Source organism: Podarcis filfolensis, assembly GCF_964270895.1.
Source record: "Podarcis filfolensis genome assembly, chromosome: 13".
In the NCBI taxonomy this organism is placed as follows: domain Eukaryota; kingdom Metazoa; phylum Chordata; class Lepidosauria; order Squamata; family Lacertidae; genus Podarcis; species Podarcis filfolensis.
This window is the reverse complement of record NC_139615.1, coordinates 48619940-48643116: the sequence shown is the minus strand read 5'-3', so window position 1 is coordinate 48643116 and position 23177 is coordinate 48619940. Positions and strand designations below refer to the sequence as shown.

Below are 23177 nucleotides of genomic sequence, written 5' to 3'. Positions count from 1 at the left end.
GCCAGTTGGTTGCACCAACTGCAGCACCAGCAATTCTTTGCATGCTGAGTAAAGCTGGCCAGAAGACAAAGAAATTCAGAGAGGGGGCAGGGAAGGAAGGTCTCTATGGGGAAAGTGCCCAGGTTGGCATTGTCGGGAAATTAGAAATTGAAATAAAAGGTTGATATTTCAATTAATTAATTAATTTATAAACAGAAAGGAAGGGGGTAAGAGAAGAACCCTGCTATAGGAGGAATTAATGAACAGAAATGAGGAGGAATGAAAGGAACTGGCTGTTTGGCAGAGGTACAAGTTGCATGTGAAAGGAAAATGGGAGAAGAAATTGCAGATGTATGAAAAGTGCTTCTGAGGAGCGGGTGGGAAGGGGACACTATACAGTGGTACCTCGGGTTAAGAACTTAATTCATTCTGGAACTGTTCTTAACCTGAGGTACCACTTTAGCTAATGGGGCCTTCCGCTGCCACCATACAATTTCTGTTCTCATCCTGAAGCAAAGTTCTTAACCCGAGGTACTATTTCTGGGATAGCAGAGTCTGTAACCTGAAGCATCTGTAACGCAAGGTACAAGAAAAAACCTTCTGTCTACTTGGCTTGAGAAAGAATAGGTACATGAAGTATTTGGGGCAATTGTTGTTTCTGTGCTGCTAGGAGTACATATGCCCAAAGGGATTTCTAGTAAAGGTGAGCTATGGAGCCAATTTAATAAATTTCAGTGTTACTTAGCGCCTCTTCTCTGATGCTAATCAGGCTAAGGGAGGGGAACATAATGACTCCTGTAAACAAGCTGCTAAAGGAAAGGGCAAATGTGATAATGCTTTTATAGAACAGAAACATTTTCTATGTTTTCTGACTTCTGTTTCTTTCTTTCATTCACAGCAGAATTAAACTAGATGTCAGAGATGATTTCTTGCAAAAGTCTTTGACTAAAGTAAAAATAAATGAATATCAAAGGGGGGGATGGGTTTTCTCTAGCTAAGCCATCCTCAGGGTTGTTGTTATTGTTTAGTCATTTACTCTTCATGACCCCATGACCCCCTGGACCAGAGCACGCCAGGCACTCCTGTCTTTCACTGCCTCCCGCAGTTTGGTCAAACTCATGTTAGTAGCTTCAAGAACACTGTCCTACCATCTCGTCCTCTGTCGTCCCCTTCTCCTTGTGCCCTGCGTCTTTCCCAACATCAGGGTCTTTTCCAGGGAGTCTTCTCTTCTCATGAGGTGGCCAAAGTATTGGAGCCTCAGCTTCAGGATCTGTCCTTCCAGTGAGCACTCAGGGCTGATTTTCTTCAGAATGTATAGGTTTGATCTTCTTGCAGTCCATGGGACCCTCAAGAGTCTCCTCCAGCATCATAATTCAAAAGCATCAATTCTTCAGCGATCAGCCTTCTTTATGGTCCAGCTCTCACTTCGACCAACTGAATCAATGGGCATGACCAAGTCCATTGAATTCAACTGGTCTACTCAATAGTATGTCTTAGTTGGATACTACATATTATTTCTGCCGCAGAAAGGAACTGGCACAACAAGATTTTCATAGAGTCAGACTAAATTCAAGGAAACATTTATTCTAAAGACCTGCCCACACCAAAGCCTCAGAACAGGTAGAAAAAAACAACAGCCAAATAAAAGCAGAATAACATTCAGTCATAGTCAATCAAACTTTGTTTTGCTTTTCAACTTAACCTTGCCCTCCAAAAGGCAGCACAAACAAGACACTCCGATCAGACTTTGAATTTTGCTAATTTTTAATGGAGGGAATTTCATGATTTGGGATAGGGGAATGGGGGAAGTGGTGACTGCTGGGAATATCTCTCTTTGGTCCTACTTTATAGGTCACATTCAGGCTGAATCGTGAAAAGAGGCCCCACAGTCAATCTCAGAGGCTGTAATTAGGGGTGAGCAGAGGTTCCCGGTTCTGCTTTGGCACAGAGCAGAATAAATCTGTTCCACTTCACCAAAACTCTGGAACTGTTTCTGTTATTCACTTGACAATCACTCCTCTGTCTGCTCAACAGGCTTTCAGGTTCAGGGGGAAGTCTAGCACAGCCAGGGGACCGTGCTAGATCACCACCATCCCAGCATCTGAAAAATTCAGATGCAGACATCGCAAGCAGTTCCTTAACTTTTATTAAAGTTAGTGGATGGGAGGTGTTTCTCAGGTTGTCAGAACGGAGGTTGTGGTCTGTGCTCTATGGAAAATGCACCCAAGGATAAAAAGGAGAGGGTTTGTGGTGTGTGTGTGTGTGTGTGTGTGTGTGTGTGTTTTAAAAAAGGGGGAGTATGCATTCTAGACAATACAAAAACAATGAGATCTCACATCTTGAAGGATCTTGTTTACATTGTGCAGAAAGTCAAGGTATTTGATGTTTTTGTGCACTGCTACAGAACTTTTTCTACATGCACTCAGTTCTCAGTTATGACCATAATCTTCAGGCAGTTTGTAGCCAATCAATAGAAAATCATATTAACATTAGCATATTAACATTGAGGGACGCGGGTGGCGCTGTGGGTTAAACCACAGAGCCTAGGACTTGCCGATCAGAAGGTCAGCGGTTCAAATCCCCGCAACAGGGTGAGCTCCCGTTGCTCGGTCCCTGCTCCAGCCAACCTAGCAGTTCGAAAGCACGTCAAAGGGCAAGTAGATAAATAGGTACAGCTCCAGCGGGAAGGTAACCGGTGTTTCCTTGCACTGCTCTGGTTCGCCAGGAGTGGCTTAGTCATGCTGGCCACATGACCCAGAAGCTGTACACCAGCTCCCTCAACCAATAAAACGAGATGAGCGCCACAACCCCAGAGTCGGTCACGACTGGACCAGGTCAGGGGTCCCTTTACCTTTACCTTACAGAACTTTTTCTACATGCACTTGGTTCTCCGTTATCACCATAATCTTCAGGCAGTTTGTAACCAATTTGTAGAAAATCATATTAACATTAGCATCTTATTCTTTAATACATGTCACTTATCATATGTACTTCTTTGCATATTTGCATTTCAATGTGATGGATATATTTTAACATTCAGTGACTTGGAGCATTATTTTTCTTGTGTTAATGGTTAAATTATAGGCAGCAGTCTATTTGGTACTGCAGCTAGCTAAATAACAGGTATGCCCAAGAGCATTGCACTGTTTCTGTTACTATTACAACTGTTACCTGGAGAGCACACACCAAACTTATTAATGTGTTATTGGTGAAATGGATAGCTACCTCAGAGAAGCATAGTCAATGTGACAAAAAAAAGTTCACAGGTCTTTTCAAGCTCATTGGACAGTGGAAAACTTAGCATAATCCACTGTCTAACAGTTCTTGTTGTCAGAAAGCTATTCCTGATGTTTAGTCAGAATCTTCTTTCTTGTAACTTGGATCCATTGGTTTGAGTCCTACCCTCCGGAGCGGGAGAAAACAAGCTTGCTCCATCTCCCATGGGACAGCCCCTTAGGGTTGTGAGGTCAGAGAGAAGAAGCCCCTTTCACTGGCAGTAACTGATGCACAGAGCCTCTTTTTCCACCAGGGATCACCGCTGGATTGGATAAAAATTGATTTAAAAGAGGGAACTGGCAACACCTGAACTGTCTTTGGCTGAGGGCAGACATGGCCAAACTTGGCCCTCCAGCTGTTTTGGGACTACAATTCCCATCATCCCTGAGCACTGGTCCTGTTAGTTAGGAATGATGGGAGTTGTAGTCCCAAAACAGCTGGAGGGCCAAGTTTGGCCATGCCTGGCTTAGAGCTTTATAGGTTATACTCAACATGGTTTTATTATTATTATCAATTTATTAGACTTGTTAGTCACTTGTTAGCCAAACGTCTCCAAACAATTTACAGCACATTTTAAAACATGAATATAAATACATTATACCATAAAAAACTACAAAACACACACTAACAGCAACAGGAAGCTTGGTAGCTTAGTATTAATAAAACAGTGTTATCTCAGTCTATCAAAAGATCAGGAGAGGGGAGAGGTAAGCTTTTATCTGCAGCCAAAAGGATGTCAGTGAAGGCAGCAGGCAGACCTCGCTGGGGAGAGCATTACACAGATGGGAAGCCACGGCTGGAAAGGCCCTGCCTTCTCACCACCCTCTGAGCCTCCTTCAGAGGGGGGACCTAGAGAAGGGCTGCTGGAAAAAGATCTAAGGGTTTGGGTAGGTTCATAACTGGGAGAGAGCCACCTCTCAGTATAGTGTTTGGGAGAACATGCTGGAATAAACTTACCACATTTTAACAACCCCTTTAGCAGGCAATATGGCCTAAAAATATTTTGAAAATGGGTAAGGAGCAGCAAAAATATTGTTCATGTGGGTCATAGAAGGGGCTTTAGGTTTTTTTTTAAAAAAAATTGCTTTTTATTGGGTTAGCAATTTGTAAAGACTGTGACATTTTCACTGGTTTAAGTTTCTGAAAGCGGCGTGATTTTTATTTATTTACTGTAAGCAAAAAACAGGTTTAAAGTGTGCATCTGGAACAGTCATTGTGGTTCACTTAATTATGTTTATAGAACAGATTAAACTGATCTATATCATTATCTATAGGATACTCTCCCAATTTCTCCGAGCGCTGAGAAGGGATTTAGTGCTTACCTAGATTTGGTTTCCTTTGGAAGCAGGTCACGGCAAGCTTATGGCATTTGCTACTGTTCATATTTATTTACAAGTATTGTAACGTAGGTGAAGGGGCAACTTAAACACTCCAGCATTGAGACCCACTGCCCCCCATCAGACCTCCAGTGAGATGTAAACTGCCAGAATCTCAAAACCCAGCTCTATTTCTTTTTATGCACCCCACTTAAAAACTGTACTCTATCCTTTTTTTTCTTTTGCAGACCCCCAGATTACTCCATCCATTTCTATGGGATCCCCCCCCCCTTTAGATTGAGAAATATTGTCAAACAAATAGCTTCCATGAGACACATCATCCTGGGGCTTTTGAGATGAAGCAACCCACAGCGAAAGTCGTCGGTTTCTGAAGCACGACAAGCTTTGGAAACCATCGTTTAAAATATTCATGGGAAGTTTAGCAGCCTTGCTTTACAAAATTAGCATTCCACGCACAGAGGACCATGCAATATGGAGATGACTTATTTTAGATTCTTATTTTACATGGTGCACACACATCAGTTTCCCACTAAGAGAAAGGACGTTTTTCTTTAGACGCAGTGAAGTAAAACTGATAATCATGTTCTTTGTTCCCTTTAGGAAGCCCTGTTCCCACATTTGGTTGCCAGAGTTCAACTCTTTCTGAAGGAAAACAACACTCTCTCCTTTTCTTCTTTGAAAAAGCAAGCAGTACGGCTAGCTGGAGTGCCCTCAAAAGAAAAGAAAAGAAACAGATTGAAATTCTACTCAGCTTTCTTCCTCTTTTACCAGGAGGATTTACAGCTATGGTGACTGTGTGCATCAAGAAATGCTTTTAAGGAGTGACCATGGAAACAAATGTACAGGAAGCTGCATAGGACCAAGTCAACGCTCCTTTTTTGCTCTTTTTATTTAATTAACGTTAACAAAATTTGGCCTGTGTTTTCCTTAAGGCAGGACATGTACAGAATCCATGACCATCTTCGTTACAATCTTGTTTGTGGCGACCGAAACACTGTGAGGCATTTCTGCTTTGGTTTTACATTTGTTTGCTTGCTTCAAGCAAACAAACTTTGCGGACTGTTTGTAGTTGCCAACTAAGAAGGATCCAGGAACTCAGGTTACATTTGCACTAACATTTCACAGGTGAGAACGTGCACAAGCACACCTATATTCTTACACCAAGGGCTACTGCCTGAGCCCTCCTTCCACCTAAACTTCAACACACACACACACCCCATTAAGCACTAAAACACCTTCCACATTATCCCAGGTGAAAAGAGGGATAGATACGTCTGTGTATTTGCCCCTCTATTCTAAGACCAGTCCACCCCCTACCACCCCACTACCCATGGATGAAGGCTGTTCTTTGAATGCTATAGGTGCCACCAGAATATGTGGTATTCGTTTATTCTGAAATAGCCTGCAGTGTGCTGCCTTTTGAAAATCCCACAGACTTCCCATGGAGCAAAAGAAGCACGAATAAGAAAATCAGGACTGTCCCTAGTAAATAGAAATAGTTGGGGTATTTAACACTGCTAATTATTCTTTGTTGCCTGCTAGATCTACCCTGGTCCGGTTTTTATAGCACGGTGCGCTGGTAAATGGACTATGCAAATTGAAACAGTGTGAATATGTTGGAATAGTTCAGATGCAATGCCAAAGCATACTATCTGTTGACTATGGTGGTGGTTGTTGTTGTTTAGTCGTTTAGTCATGTCTGACTCTTCGTGACCCCATGGACCAGAGCACGCCAGGCACTCCTGTCTTCCACTGCCTCCTGCAGTTTGGTCAAACTCATGCTGGTAGCTTCGAGAACACTGTCCAACCATCCCGTCCTCTGTCGTCCCCTTCTCCTTGTGCCCTCAATCTTTCCCAGCATCAGGGTCTTTTCCAGGGACTCTTCTCTTCTCATGAGGTGGCCAAAGTATGGGAGCCTCAGCTTCAGGATCTGTCCTTCCAGTGAGCACTCAGGGCTGATTTCCTTAAGAATAGATAGGTTTGATCATCTTGCAGTCCATGGGACTCTCAAGAGTCTCCTCCAGCACCATAATTCAAAAGCATCAATTCTTCGGCAATCAGCCTTCTTTATGGTCCAGCTCTCACTTCCATACATCACTACTGGGAAAACCATAGTTTTAACTATACAGACTATGGTATAAACTCCAAATCATGATTTCTGCTCCATATATATAGGCTAACCAAATTTTTATGCACCATCCTCCCTGAGAATCCCCATACAGAAACAGAGCAATGGCTTGGAAACTCAGATTATTACCATTATTATATATTTATTTATACCCCAACTTTTTCCCTGACAGGGACTCAAGGCAGCTCACAAATAGGAACAGCTAAAAACATAGGAAAAATAACAACTTAAAAAGCAATTAAACATTGATAGAATTGAAACTATATACATATGTACATATAAAATGCCTATTAAAAATACACAGGTGATTGCAATAGAAACATCACAGTACCATCCCGTTCCTTAAAAACAGGCAGTTTCCAAAAGCTTCTTGGGATAAGAAAGTCTTCAACTGCCACTGGAAGGATAACAAGGAAGGAGCCCGCTTGGACTACTGCAATGCACTCTACGTGGGGCTACCTTTGAAGGTGACTCGGAAACTAATCCAGAATGCGGCAGCTAGACTGGTGACTGGGGGCGGCCGCCGAGACCATATAACACCGGTCTTGAAAGACCTACATTGGCTCCCAGTACGTTTCCGAGCACAATTCAAAGTGTTGGTGCTGACCTATAAAGCCCTAAACGGCCTCGGTCCAGTATACCTGAAGGAGCGTCTCCACCCCCATCATTCTGCCCGGACACTGAGGTCCAGCACCGAGGGCCTTCTGGCGGTTCCCTCATTGCGAGAAGCAAAGCTACAGGGAACCAGGCAGAGGGCCTTCTCGGTAGTGGCGCCCGCCCTGTGGAACGCCCTCCCACCAGATGTCAAAGCGATAAACAACTACCTGACATTCAGAAGACATCTTAAGGCAGCCCTGTTCAGGGAAGTTTTTAATGTGTGATATTTTACTGTGTTTTTGGTTTCTATGGAAGCCGCCCAGAGTGGCTGGGGAGGCCCAGCCAGATGGGCGGGGTATAAATAAATTATTATTATTATTATTATTATTATTATAAATAAATTATTATTATTATTATTATTATTATTATTATTGTCTAGAACACGAGCCTAGAACTCTCCTTCCTGACACGCACATTTTCTATGTGTAGAGAGGCACATTCCGTCACAGAATGTCTCCACCTGCAGTCTGAAACGACACAGCCCAAGCCCAGGCTTACCAACTCATCTGGTGTTTATGAGAATCAGACTCTATAGACTTTTGCTAGAATTCTTTGTTGGGTTAATAAGCATTCTGTGTCTGGGGATTTCAACATCCCCAGTGCTTCTCCAAAAAGAACAGAAAACAAAAACAACACAAGGAGAACGAAGCAATTAGTTTCAGTGGTGTTTGGGGAGGAGCGGGGGTGGGGGTGAACCATATGCACATTTACTTAAACCACTTCAAAGAAACTTGGAGCCCACTTCCTTTAGTGCTCCCAGACTACGAAGGACTGTCCCAGCAAAAACCAGTCAAAGGTCACATCTTTGAAGAAATGTTCTGACTCCACAGCAAAGCCTTGAAGGTTCCATGTGCACTACTTATGACTCACCAAACAACACAGCCCATCCGATGTGGATTGTGGCCTGTCAAATGCCCGACAAGCTCCGTTTTTGAAGTCCCGGGCACCACAGAAGTTTTACGGGTTCCTTCAAAGCTAATCCAAAAGGTTTTCCATGCACATGGTAAAGTTCTGTGGATATGGACAGCTAGCACAAAGGCACCTTCCATTCTCTCTGATTTGCTTCCTGTTGAAGAGGGGAAATGTACAACAGCTGCTGGGTGCCCAAACCCCTGCATAAGCTAGCGGCAGGGGTTGAGGAATGAGAATACAAATCCAAAACACACACAAGCCACTGAAAGCAAAGAACAGCATCTGCAGCTGGATGCACATTCCAAAGAACATCAGATTTACACCTATTCTAAAGCACATGTAAATTTCAGTTCCTAAAACCAAGGGTGTCAAACTGACTCTGTGAAGTTTCCACGGATACATGAGGCTACGAGGCAGGGAAACTGAAATAAAATAGGGAGTTTTGCCCATCAGTAGGTCCGGTGAGCAGCCATATGTTACTTCTGGCCTGATTTCATTTTGTTGAATCACAAGTTGTGCAGGACTGATACACACCATGTCCTGTCTATTTTTATAGGCATACTCTTTGATTTCAACAATATCCAACTTTGCATTTTCCTCTCAGCTCCTTGAACTTTTTAGAGAAAAGGCAGGAAAATAAACTAGCTTCTCTGCCACTGAACTTGGTTAACAATACATCCTCAAGCTCTTTCTTTTCTCCAGGCTCATACAAATGTACAGATCTCTTTTCACTCTGACCAGTGTGTGTTTCATTGTGTTTTCAATATTTTGTTGGGAGCCTCCCAGAGTAGCTGGGGCAACCCAGTCAGACGGATGGCTTATAAATTATAATAATAATAAATTATTTTTATTTAACACCATCTCGTGAAATTAGGGTTGCCATTTTGTTTACTGCTCCTGCTCCTAGCCCCAGGTGAAGAAGCTTTTCCTGGCATGGAGAGTAAAGTGGTGAGATAACTTTCAGCTGCTTAATTTCCACACGATCTGCTGCTGTTTGTTGGAACAGATCCAACACAACCCTATAGGAAATGCAACAACTTTCCTAATTAAGAGATGCAAGGCAGCCGGGCGCTTTTGATGCTTCCTTGCTGGCCTAAGGTGAGAACACGAAGTCCGTGCACTTAGACTGGAAGCAAGAAGCTCAGGCTTGTTCCGTCGTCATGCCAACCAGGTTGCACCAGCGTTATTAATTGGAACAAGACGGTGATTCACTGCTGCAGTGCCCATTTAGGAAGCAGTGAAAGGAGAGGAGGCAAGGCTACCAAAAGCTATTAGTTGTGATGATTCTATGCAAACTCCAGGATAAAGAGCAGTGTATCTCTGAATACATTCCTCTTCAACCAGGCCTTGGGCTGATTAACATCTTATATCCCCTTTAAATGTATTTGGGGGAAAGGGGTTATTGGTTTGTTTTGATCATGTATTTTGTGTTTTTATATTGTGTTTTTGTGTTGTGAACTGCCCTGAGATCTGCGGATGAAGGGCAGTATACAGATTTAATAAATAAAAATACCAGCTGCTGGGGAGCAATAGTGGGAGAGCCCTATGGTGTGTATGTGCTGTTTATGGGCCCCTTACAGGCATCCAGTTGGTGGGCTAACAGGATGCTGAACTACGGAAGCCTATGGGCTTAACAGTATGGAAGGCAGCATGCATAATTCAGTCTGCCATGGGCAAAACACTGTGGGACCACTGCAGGGCTGCATGTCAAGTGAAGCACCTATTTACCTTCTTGTAGATTAACTCCAGCAGAATTTCTACTGTGTCCAGATATGATACCCAAAATCAGACATAGGCAAACTCTGGCCCTTCAGATGTTTGGGACTACAATTCCCATTATCCCTGCCCACTGGTCCTGTTAGCTAGGGATGATGGGAATTGTAGTCCCAAACATCTGGAGGGCCGGAGTTTGCCTATGCCTGCCCAAAATGCTGAGAGATACTTCCATATTCACATCCCAGGTTGTCCTCAAGGAACTCCATAATCCCTGAACGGGATTGCTTACCAAGGACTTTCCTTCAGTGAAACTATGAATACATCATGCCAAAAGTTCCTTAAGCTGTACAGCATTTCATCCAGATACCTTCTGCATGCATGCATGTTTTTCAACAATGACCAAAAAACCATGCCACGCTATCCCATGCTTCATAAACCAGCTTGTGAAGTTTGACTGCATGGTCAAACTTCTGACCTCCTCTGCTACTGAACCTTCTGCGATTGTGCCTGGCAATGTATAAATCATGTATCCTGAAACCGCTTACCAACTGTGGCCAAAAGGGGCATATGGTGTGAAATAATACCCATTCTAATTATGATGGTATATTTGAATTTCTCTGGATGAGTCAAGGTGATTTCTACAGCTCTGGGCATGAAGTGCCTGATCAAAAACACACACAATCTTGGACAACTGCAGAGACTGCAACATGTTGATAGACTGGTTTAGGACCTCATATACAGTCAACATTTCAGCTGCAGGAGCACGTATTGTGGGCAAATAGCCAATATTGTCTTGCGGTGACATCATCACAGACAAGTATGTTGAAGCTTGTTCCTTGATCTTCAGGGTTTGGCATGCGTTTTTAAAATTTCTGCTGCCTTCCACAATATTTTCCGGGAGTCACGGATCTGAGGAAACACTAGCCTTGCATTTGAAACTTCAAGTGAGCAGTGAGTAATGCAAGCCATCCACAGTGGGTTTTGTTGTATCATGCTTTCGTTTTTGCATGTGAAGTTAGTGACGACTAAGGCTGCTTGTCTTGGAACATGCTCTGTGCTAGTTTTAATTTCTTTCTATTTTGAATAGTTTTAGAGTCAGTTGGGCTGAGTAGCTAATGTTAATTGCAAGGAGCATATCTTTTTTATCTGTTTTACTTTTATGTGGGCTTAAAAGCCATATATTTTAACCGGAGGATAGGCGCTGGGAGGGCAGATGTTTGGGCTTAACTGATAAGAAATGATTAGATGCCCATCTTGGCCAAAGGATGCTCTACATTTTAACAGTTTTAACATGGGTTACCACACAAGCACAGACCCTCAGTTAAAAATGTGATATTAACAATGTGTTGCTTATGTGCTTATCAAAATAATAAATAAAAAGTGTTGCTGACCCCCCTCCCCCCAAATGGCGACTAGATATTCTGTTTTGGCACCCACAACCCAGGTCCCAGAAGCCATTTGGCTCCTAGCTTTTCTATCCCAGTTTCTAACACTGGGAGGTACCAAGTTTAAGGGCAATATTTCACATTACTTATTTTCAATGTGAATCAATACAACCATGTACTTGTCAGCGTCTATTAAAGCAAAAATGATCAACAATTAGCTGAAACACAGAGCAAGTGATAACATATACCAGGTCTGAGTAAAAGGCTATTTTTACCCCATGAATCAGTCAGCATTCTTACTGTGGCTGGGATTACAGGCAGCCGAGTTACTGAATATAGGCCAATGCAATTACGTGTTGTAACACATTCAAGAAATGTTGAAATTTTGCACTATGAGAAAAAGAAAAGCAAGCCAAGTTCATCAGGGGAAATAGTAGCACGTTAGAATTTTATTTCAACAACCCAATTAATGTGTCAGTTATCACAATCTACTCCCAGTGGCCCAGCTATTGCAGTCTCCAGAAACTGGGACAACCTGAAAAGGTTTCCAGAGAAACTCTCTCATAGTTTATGTAGTTTCCAAACTAAAGCCAGGACCACGAGGTGGAGAAGTCCTGAAGGCCAAAGACCACTCCCATTGTCACCCACATTCTTTACTCCATGAATGGAGGGGACAATCTTCCAGAAGACTCACTACAAGCAGTCTGATCAATAGGGGCTCCATTCGGTCAGGATTCAGAATACCTAGCAGATTAGATGAGATATGGAAGACCTTTGATTGGATCTGCCAACAATTCTATTTTTTTCTTCCCCTCCTCAGAAAACATCAACTGACTGGATGGGTGAAAATAGTCATCGGTCCCCAAAATTGGTTTGGAGTCATAATAGTGGATGAGTTAAACCTTTTCCTCTGCACCAGTTTTTTGAGGTAAATTGCCGTCAACCTGCTACTTGTTCACTGGGCAAAACAATCAACAACGATAATACCAAAGCTGAGCTGAGATCAACTATGCCAAACGATTCCTTTGAAATAGTCAAAACAAAGTCAGCTGGGCAGTTCTAGAGAAAATACAATGTCATCTAATTTGGGAATGCTGGACATGATCCCAACAAAGCAGAGCACTATTCAGGCTTCAATCCTATTCAGACTTACTTGGGAGTAAGTCCCACTGATCTCGGTTTGATTATTTTCTGAGTGATAAGTTCTACAGATTTAAGTTGGAGAGATTCAAGCACGAAACTACTTCTGTTGAAATTATTTTGAATCTAAGCTTACCTGTTTTCTCACGTCTTTACACCATTAATTTCCATAGGGATTCCTTCTAAGTAAAGCCCTGTTCAGCCATTCAGTACCCATGGGCTCCCTAAAATCAGTCGAGCTGGTCCCACATCTTAGGTCTCATGTCATTCCCCCAATGGAGGAATCTGCTTCAGGGGATTACCTGTAACCCCCAAGAGAAACATCATGAAGCAGTACCCTGTGTTGAGGAAACTTGAGGCAGGTGTTGGAAATTCCCCAGGTGCCGGGCATGATTTGCTACTGGCATGGGTCCAATTGCGACCACGGGGAGATTTATGGCTGCCATGTTGGCAACTGACATCTCCATCGAGCCAGCTGACTTGTGTGCAGCAAAAGTCGTACATCTTCTGTGCTGCCATGCGCATCATGGGCCCCTTGCTGGGCATCTTAGTCCTCCATCGTCACATCAAGGGAAGTGCAGGGCTGAGTACAGATATACTTGACTGCACTGCAGCCTTTCCACAGGCCACCCAAATGGAACTCGCAGACCACAGTTTAAAAACCTCCACCTCGGTCCATAGTTAATACCATTCCCATTTCTCCTGTGTGTGTTTCTCCTTCTTGCATACATGGACAGGTGAATTGTTATTAGCTACAGTCATGCAATGTAGTTGAGATTATAGAATTGTAGCTTTGGGAGCAGTGTTCAAAACGAGCCATGTGCCAGGCACATTTTGCACCTGGCTATCGGCCACTTGTGAGTGACCATGTGAAGATGCCTGGGTGCCAGGATGGCTCCTGACATCTCCACCATCTGGAGGTGCATGCCTGGGAATCCTTGGCTCTTGACTGTTTACACACCCTAATACCATGTGCTGTCAAATTCTATCAGTTATATTTTATCTGCACAATCAAATGAATTTCAGAAACCGAAATGCTTTTTCTTTGCTGCTTGAGCAGGAGCAATGAACAACATTATAATTAATTGTTGTGACTTGTCTTCACTTCCCCCATCCCACTGCCCTGCTCACTTTTGAGAAGAATATTCTTACGTTATCAATGGTCCATGTCAACATTAAGAAGAAGAGGTAGGAATAGGTCAATTCATATGTGCTAGCTTATGTATCTGAATTTCTAACACTGCTTGAGGCATATCAGGGGAACAAGGGATCTCAGGGGAGACAGCAGTCCATCTTTCCATCTTTCCCCTCAAGATGTGGACAACCCATCTCAAAGTCAGACACAAAGGGACTATCTAGCCCTTAGAAATGCAGGCCAGATGCCTAGAAGTGCAGGCTTGATCAAACTCTGCATGAGTAAGGGGATGCTCATGAATAAATCACTCCTTATGAGTAGATCAATTCCTCAGGTAACATTGGTGGCCCGTAGCTGTGCTCTACAATGATCTCTGAAAGCTCAGTCTTAGAAGCCTTTTGTTTGCAGGGACAGTCTACCTACAGCTGGAGACATTCTAAGCACCAGCTCCCAGGCTTGTATATTTCACTTCGCCCTTGGTGGTCACTTCGCCCTTGGACTGCCCTCTCACTGTGCTCCTGTTGCTACAGTGGTACTTCGGGTTACAGACGCTTCAGGTTACAGACACTTCAGGTTACAGACTTCGCTAACCCAGAAATAGTACCTTGGGTTAAGAACTTTGCTTCAGGATGAGGACAAAAATTGCACAGTGGTGAAACGGCGGCAGCGGGAGGCCCCATTAGCTAAAATGGTGCTTCAGGATAAGAACAGTTTCAGGTTAAGAACAGACCTGCAGAACGAATTAAGTTCTTAACCTGAGGTACCACTGTAATTCTTAGCAGCTCTGCATTTGTGCTGTCTGAAGGACCCAACGCTCTGTTGGATTCAATCTGAAAGGGGCCTATTCACACCAGCCCCCTTCAGACTGAAAGTATTGCACGTTGGCCCTGCAAGAGATTATTACAGTGGCACATGTGTCAGAATTTAATGGTGGGGGGCAAGTAGTCAGGAGGCAGATCACCGAACAGGGACTTATCTGCACTTGGAATGTCAGCCTCAAAGGTCCTTAACCTTGACTGCGTTGTACTTTATTTTTCAGAGGTGATCATTAGTCTTAAAGTAGTGGTCTAGTTGACAACATGCCAGTGCAGTCCAAAGTCAAACACGTTCAGGATCTAAATGATACATGTGCATACCTACGACTTGAAAATATTTTAGCAGGATAAGCAGAGAAAAATACTGTCTGTTCATCCATTCTCTGCTATTCTTATCCTGTTAACACTGCCATATATAAAATTATGAGTGATGTGTGTCCAAATAAATATTTTCTGCTGCTCTTTTGTAACTTGGTGCTTGGTACTGTGGCTACTATAAATGCAGCAAGGCTTTCTGAAGGACAGAATAAGCTCACTTTCTGCTAAGCTGGATTTTCACTCATCAGGCCTCCTGACCTGCTTCCTGAAAGTAACTTGCATGGTTACATACATAGGTGCCTCCTCTATGATTTGCAGCATGTTTTATGAATTCCCCACAAAACGGGGGAAGAAATCATTTTTTTAAAAAAGAAACAACCGCAAACAGCCCTTGCACCCCACTCGTTCCCAATCTATCTGAAATTTGGCAGTCTTGATTTTCTCTGAAGTAGATACCATGGCCTGCTTCACATTTAAAAAGTGACAACTACAGTGGTACCTCAGGTTAAGTACTTAATTCATTCCGGAGGTCTGTACTTAACCTGAAACTGTTCTTAACCTGAAGCACCACTTTAGCTAATGGGGCCTCCTGCTGCTGCCGCGCCGCCGGAGCACGATTTCTGTTCTCATCCTGAAGCAAAGTTCTTAACGTGAAGCACTATTTCTGGGTTAGCGGAGTCTGTAACCTGAAGTGTATGTAACCTGAAGCGTATGTAACCCGAGGTACCACTGTACTTTGCTCCACTTCCCAGTCCTCCTGTTGTTATGCTATCAGCCACTAAGCCATGGTTTAGCTTAACATTGCGTGCAAACCTGGGCTTGTGGTTCGCCTTGCTCCAAACGAACCTGTAACCAATGTTTGTTATTGGCTTGGTGGTCATGGTTTGTTCGGGGGAGACAAGCCACAAGACTTGGTTTGCACATAACAGCAAGTCAAACCATGGCTTAACTCCCAGTAATACAGCGGGACCAGAGGACCCCATGGCTTTCAAAACGTGGATCGCCAAAGAATTGATGCTTTTGAATTGTGGTGCTGGAGGAGACTCTGGAGAGTCCCATGGACTGCAAGAAGATCAAACCTATCCATGCTTAAGGAAATCAGCCCTGAGTGCTCACTGGAAGGACAGATCCTGAAGCTGAGGCTCCAATACTTTGGCCACCTCATGAGAAGAGAAGACTCCCTGGAAAAGACCCTGACGTTGGGAAAGATGGAGGGCACAAGGAGAAGGAGACGACAGAGGACGAGATGGTTGGATAGTGTTCTCGAAGCTACCAGCATGAGTTTGACCAAACTGCGGGAGGCAGTGGAAGACAGAAGTGCCTGGCATGCTCTGGTCCACGGGGTCACGAAGAGTCGGACACGACTAAACGGCAATGGGCAAACTGGACCACCATTCTTAAATTACTTCCAATTCTGACAAAAGGATGCCCAGAGCCCATTGTTCTGCATGATGGTCAACAGGAAGAGATTGGAAGCTTCGGGGTTCCTGAAAAGAGCCTGCTTCAGGGCCAAGACAGAGTGAGGCTTCTCTTGATGCAATTCACTATCCAAAGTGCTAAAGTGAGTTCCAAACCCAAATCATTGTTCTGTGTCTGCCTCTAGTTGTTATAAGAACAAATAAAACTGAAGCAAAGTCATGCACAACCTACACTGACCGCTCTATTGATACCTCTTCTTTAGCCACTTCTTCTTTTTAAAAAAGAATTTTTTAAAAGGGTTTTTTTTCTTTGGAAGATGTAATCCTACAGCTAAAATAAAAACCCATTCCTTCCCTAAAGGCATTCAACACCACCCCCGACTGCATTATTAAAATGCTGCAACAATACAGAGTTAATATGACTGAACCCTATCCAGGTGTTATAAGAAGTGCTGATGTTGAAAAGCGGGGAGGGGAGGGGGGGAGAGGGAATCTAAGCCTGGTGTTGCAGATTATTACCTTTTAATTGCCAAACAAGGGGGTAGATCCCAGGCCTTGCCCATAACCTCCTAGTGCTTTCCAAAGTGCAGAGGTATGCTAACCTGCCTAGCTGGCTGACTTCCAAGATGCATAATTACATCCTGCCAACCTAATTCCCTCCTGGAGTTTAATGCATGGTAAATACAGCATTATGTTTCTGAAGAGCTATGTAGTGTTCCTGTGCACGTTTAAACAAATGTCACATTCCATTACAGAGGCACATGCTTTTCGGTGCCTTTATAAAGGGGGAGCGTGAAATTCAAACATTGTAGTCTATCAGGGTAACCTGCTACAACGTTTACTTGGCCAGATAGCTCAGTAAATGGAGATACACACACACACACACACACACACACACACACACACACACATATGTTGTACCTCGGGTTAAGAACTTAATTCGTTCCGGAGGTCCGTTCTTAACCTGAAACTGTTCTTAACCTGAAGCACCACTTTAGCTAATGGGGCCTCCTGCTGCCACTCCGCAATTTCTGTTCTCATCCTGAAGCAAAGTTCTTAACCTGAAGCACTATTTCTGGGTTAGCGGAGTCTGTAACCTGAAGCGTATGTAACCTGAAGCGTATGTAACCCGAGGTACCACAGTCACACCTTGGGTTATTGACGCTTCAGGTTGTGTTTTTTTGGGGTTACGGACTGCCGAAACCCGCAAGTACCGGAACAGGTTACTTCCGGGTTTCGGTGGTCGTGCATGCACATAAGCCCTAAATTGCGCTTTGCGCATGTGCAGAAGTGCCAAATCGCAACCCGCGCGTGCGCAGACATGCCGCTGCAGGTTGCAGACGCTGCAGATTGTGAACATGCATCCTGCACGGATCACGTTCGCAACCCGAGTGTCCACTGTATACGTATGGTACCTCGGATTACAGACGCTTCTGGTTACAGACGCTTCAGGTTACAGACTCTGCTAACCCAGAAATAGTACCTCGGGTTAAGAACTTTGCTTCAGGATGAGAACAAAAATCACACAGCGGTGGCTCAGTGGCAGCGGGAGGACCCATTAGCTAAAGTGGTGCTTCAGGTTAAGAACAGTTTCAGGTTAAGAATGGACCTCTAGAACGAATTAAGTTCTTAACCTGAGGTACCACTGTATACATACACATGTCCAGAGAGAGCGGAGCGCCAGGCCTCTTTTCTCTCCCCTTTTCAAGGTTATAAAAAGCCTTTTTTACTTTAACCCCCCCACCCCTCTTATCACATTTGACTCTTTGCCCTTTAAAAACACCCAATACATCTTTTGTAACAATTTTTCTAAATAGCATCCCCCTTCCCCCGGTTGATGAGTGAGATAATTTATTGACCGTCTCAAATAGGTATGTGCTGGCTATTTCCGACAGAGCACCATTACACGTTAGCATGGGGAAGGAAATAAAATGATGTTCCAAAAGACTGAAAGTCTCACCCTTAGATACAGTCAACGCTAAACAGTCTTTCTGTACATTCTATGTATCTACCGGGTAAGCCAAACTGATTTATTACAAAGAAATGCTGTATAACAGTAGCAGGCCCTAAGAATGCTGGAAAACATAATGTGCAAAACCGTTTTAACGAAATATATGACCTCTTTGCATCTTTCTCTGTGCGTTACAAATCGGGTCCTCCTCCCATAGGAGTTGCGGTGAGATCATCAGGACTGACCTCACTGTCATGTGGGTGGGAGCAATTGGATAGCCACAACAACCTGATTGGTGGTCCCTCGATTGCCGGGCAAATCTGGCCAATAGGATTTTTTGTGTATTAACTGAGGGACCTTTATATATACCATTGCACGTTGCGTAGAGCTTCCTCTTTTCGCTTCATGCATCGAATCACCCGCCCACCCTCCCTATATTTAGGGTCCATTATGACCTTGCTATGCCACCGTGGGTCATCTGTTTTGGGGACAGGGGCCCGGTAATTTTCCCATTTGGCTGATTGGCTGGTGCAACTTTGATTTTGCCTGCCGTGTAGCAAATTGTCACAACTTTGTAAGGTCTGGCGGTGTATTCCGTTAAAAGAACCCAGGGACTCGCCTTGCGTTTGCCAACTTTTTTCGGGGGGTATGGCCACACAAGAGTCCCTGGGAGTATTTTGGGGTGAGCTTGAGTCACGTGACCGTACCAACGCTCCCCCACAGTGTTTACCTGTACTGACAATATGGTGGGGCCCAGTCGTCAGTGCTGTCCTGCTGAGGTCAGGTGCAGCTAGTCGGAAACCAATGCCTAAACAAACTATTCACAATCTGTAATCAAGTTGTGGCCAAAATTATGCCAATAATCTAAAACTAAATTCCGTGTTAATTGTGTCTTTATTATTGGGAAGCTCCTGAGGATCTTAACACGCAACACCTTTCGTGCATTCAGAGGTTCCCAATGAAAAATATACAAGATGCAGCAACTGGCCTGTATTTAACTGACTTAGTTGTCAAAGGCAACCAGGTGCAAGTGACCAAGTGACCCAGCGGAGGAGGGTTAGGGTTAGGCTTAAAAGTTAGGGTTAGGGTTGGGGTTAGGGTTAGGCTTGCACCAAGCTGCTTAGTTTTGGTGCTGGCTTGTTTTATACAAGAAATAAATAAAAAAAAACAGATTCCATCAAAATATAAATGTTGACGTTAAAAATTAAACACACAGAAGTCCAGATGTTGTTGGGCTCAATCTCCCATCAGCTCCAGCCAGTAGTCAGAGATGATTGGAACTGTAGTCTAACAAAATGATAAGATGACCAAGTGTCTGAAAACCAAGCCTAATGAGGAATGGTTGAGGGAGATGGGTATGCTTAGCCTGGAAAAAAAGGAGACTGAGAGGAGACAATCTTCAAATATCTAAAGGGCTGTCACATGGAATCTGCTCCAAACCAATGGATTCAAGTTACAAGGGGTTCCAACTAAACACCAGGAAGAACTTTCTGGTGGCAAGAGCTGTTAGTTAGACAATGGAATGGACGCTCTCGTAAGATGGTGGACTCTCATTCCTTGGAGGTTTCTCGGCAGAGGTTGCGTGGCCATCTGTCATAGTTGAGATTCCTGCATTGCTGGGGTCTGACGGCCCTCAAGGTCCCTTCCCAACTCTACAATATTAGGATTTTAAGATCTGCCAGGCCACAGGTTCCCCACCCCTGCACTAGGAAGAGCCAAGACAGAAACAAAGAATCTTATTCAGCATACACATTAATGTGTTTTCAGGCAGTGATAGAACCCCAGTACAGTGGCGAACTGGAAATTAGACCAAAGTGTTGACTAATCACCAAGCTTCACTTTGTGGAGCAGAACATGAGGTGCCCACAGCTATTCAGCAGAGAGAGGTTTATGAGTAAGCATGTCAGGAAACCCACAACTATGGACAAGGAAGCCACAGATATTCGGAGCACCAACATCTAATAAAGAACATCTCTTGGTTTCTACACAGCTTCCACAAACAGAGGCTTCTCCCAAAGTCCAATGGACCTATTCAAAATCTAGCTTTACAGTACTCTGCCTAAGTGAGAGATTGGGCATCTCCTCTGGAAAAGTGATTGACTAAAGCACTCCTCATTGGGACGCGGGTGGCGTTGTAGTCTAAGCCACTGAGCCTAGGGCTTGCCGATTGGAAGGTCAGCGGTTCGAACTCCCATGACAGAGTGAGCTCCCATTGCTCGGTCCCTGCTCCTGCCAACCTAGAGTTCGAAAGCACATCAAAGTGCAAGTAGATAAATACCGTATTTTTCGTTCTATAAGACGCACTAGACCATAAGACACACCTAGTTTTTGGAAGCTGTCCTGGCTTATGGGATAGCCGCGCGAAGCCTCTCCCCGGCAGTGGGATGAAGGCTCCTGTTGCCTGGGAGAGGCTGCGCATGGCTAAGGCTCCCCCAAGAGCTGCACTCCCTTTAAAGAGCATGTGGAGCATGCGTGTGGCAACCCTTCTCCCTCCTCGGGGAAAAGCTCCCAAGAGCCGCACACACGCTCCACACGGCTCTTTAAAGGGAACGTTGAGCAGAGCCTCCCACCTGCATTCGCTCCATAAGACGGACACACATTTCCCCTTACTTTTTAGGAGGGGAAAACTGCGTCTTATAGAGCGAAAAATACGGTAGGTACCGCTCCGGCGGGAAGGTAAACGGCGTTTCCGTGCACTGCTCTGGTTTTGCCAGAAGTGGCTTAGTCATGCTGGCCACATGACCCGGAAAAACTGTCTGCAGACAAACGCCGGCTCCCTTGGCCTGTAAAGCGAGATGAGTTCCGCAACCCCAGAGTCGTCTGCGATTGGACTTAATTGTCAGGGGTCCTTTTACCTTTACCTTTAAAGCGCTCCCCAAGGACACCAAGGTGACTAGGTCTCCTTAGGACTGGTGAGTTTCTCTTCCCTCTTTTTTAAATTAAAACAAATGCACGGCGTTGAAGCAAGTCTTAAACTCTGTTTTGGTGATCAACACAATTCCCGATTAGTATTTAGGAAGCGGGGCAAGTCACTATGAAAGGCTATGGGGAGGGCACTAATTATCTTTTCTAATTCGCGCTAGCAGGGATTCTAGATTAAAAGCAAAGGAGGAGGCCTGCAGGTTAAGCTTAATTGCCTCCGTTTTTTGACATGCAAGTCCTTGCAAATGCCGCCAGTTCTCATGTTTAAAACTGTTCGCTTAAACTGTGACAGACTGAATGCAATAAGCAAGTTGTAAATAAAAGATTCATACAATGGCAGGATTGTATAACCATCTTTCTTTCTTTGAAGAGGTTCTGCACAGACCAGCAGTTTAGAAAAACAGAGCAAACATTTCAAAATGGTAACAGTTCTCTGCAAGAACATTCTGTCTGTCATCAGAACTGCAAAAGTTGCATTATAGCAGGCAGGAGAGCTTTATTAAGCAAACAGTGCTCAGTGTGTTTCACCGCCTGATCCTATGCATGCTTACGCAGAATGAAAAAGCGCCACCAAGTTCACTCTTAAGAGAACAGTGGAAAGTTAGGAAGTTTATAAATGGGAGTACAGCACATTTTCCCACCTTAAAAACAAAACAAAAACAGAGACCTTTATTTTTTTTAAAAAAGAAGAAGCAGCCAAAAAAATCTACTTTCACTGTGGATCTTGAATCAGAGATCCTGGAGTGCAGCTATTTCAAACCTTGAGGGCAGAGAGTTTCAGCGATCCAAGAGGTACACGAGTAAGTTTTTAGGTCTTGATCGTGCCACAGGATTCCTGCTTCTAGAAAGTCTTCCCATTCTTTGAGGAAGATGTCAATGCGAGCGCCAGGTGTAGAATTTATTCGCAAAAGTACATCACCTAACACGTTTCAACAACAACAAAATCTTCCTCAAGGGCAACAGTTCGAAGTTCTCCTGTTTCACAAGTAAGTGCTGACTCAAGAGTCCAGGTTCATGCACTCAGGATAGTATACTTTTCTATTATTACAGTCACCATCAGCTACCAATTTTAGGTTCACCTGGCCTTTAAACAAAAATATTTTTATTTATATACATTTTTATTGGATTTTACATATATTTTCCAAACAGAACATATCATCTCATCTTATCTTATACATCATTTTGGCTATTTTAGCCTGAGACTTCCATCAACCACATCTAATGATTTTCAAACCTCCTCTCTTAATCTTACATTTGTTATCCTAACTATTACTTTTAATAGTCAGTAACTTAAAATCCGGGACGTGGGTGGCGCTGTGGGTTAAACCACAGAGCCTAGGGCTTGCTGATCAGAAGGTCGGCGGTTCGAATCCCCTCAACAGGGTGAGCTCCCGTTGCTCGGTCCCAGCTCCTGCCAACCTAGCAGTTCAAAAGCACGTCAAAGTGCAAGTAGATAAATAGGTACCGCTCCAGCGGGAAGGTAAACGGCATTTCCGTGCTCTGCTCTGGTTCGCCAGAAGCGGCTTAGTCATGCTGGCCACATGACCTGGAAGCTGTACACCGGCTCCCTCGGCCAATAAAGCGAGATGAGCGCCGCAACCCCAGAGTCGGTCACGACTGGACCAAATGGTCAGGGGTCCCTTTACCTTTAACTTAAAATCCATTCTCATAAATCTTTTCTATATTTCATATAGTTCTCCTTACAAAACTTCTTGTAGTCCTACAAGCGCAGTCAGTTGATTACAATTGTCTTTCAAATAACTCGCATATTTACTCCAATCTTTCAAGAATTTCTGGTCCCGCTGGTTTCGAATTCTCCCTGTCATCTTATCCAATTCTGCATAGTCCATTAATTTCATCTGTTGAATTAAAAATTGAATTGGAATACAAGAAGGGGAGATGTGGGGAAGTCAAGGAAATATGTCACTGAAAGTTATATGTTTGTTTCTTGTTCCTTTTTTGTGTTTTGTTTCTCTTTAAATTTTTTGAAAATTTCAATAAATATTCTATAAAAAAAAATAATTTCATCTGCCATTCATCTTCTAATAATTTTTTTTTTATTAAACCTGCCCTTTTGTATTTACAGTA

General features: G+C 43.8%; 1 protein-coding gene across 21 annotated transcripts in view; it reads right to left on the bottom strand.

Moving 5' to 3' along the window:
• Positions 1-23177, bottom strand: part of FHOD3 (formin homology 2 domain containing 3) — a 319993-nt gene that overhangs the window by 286654 nt on the left and 10162 nt on the right. The gene's annotated exons all lie outside the window — the stretch shown is intronic.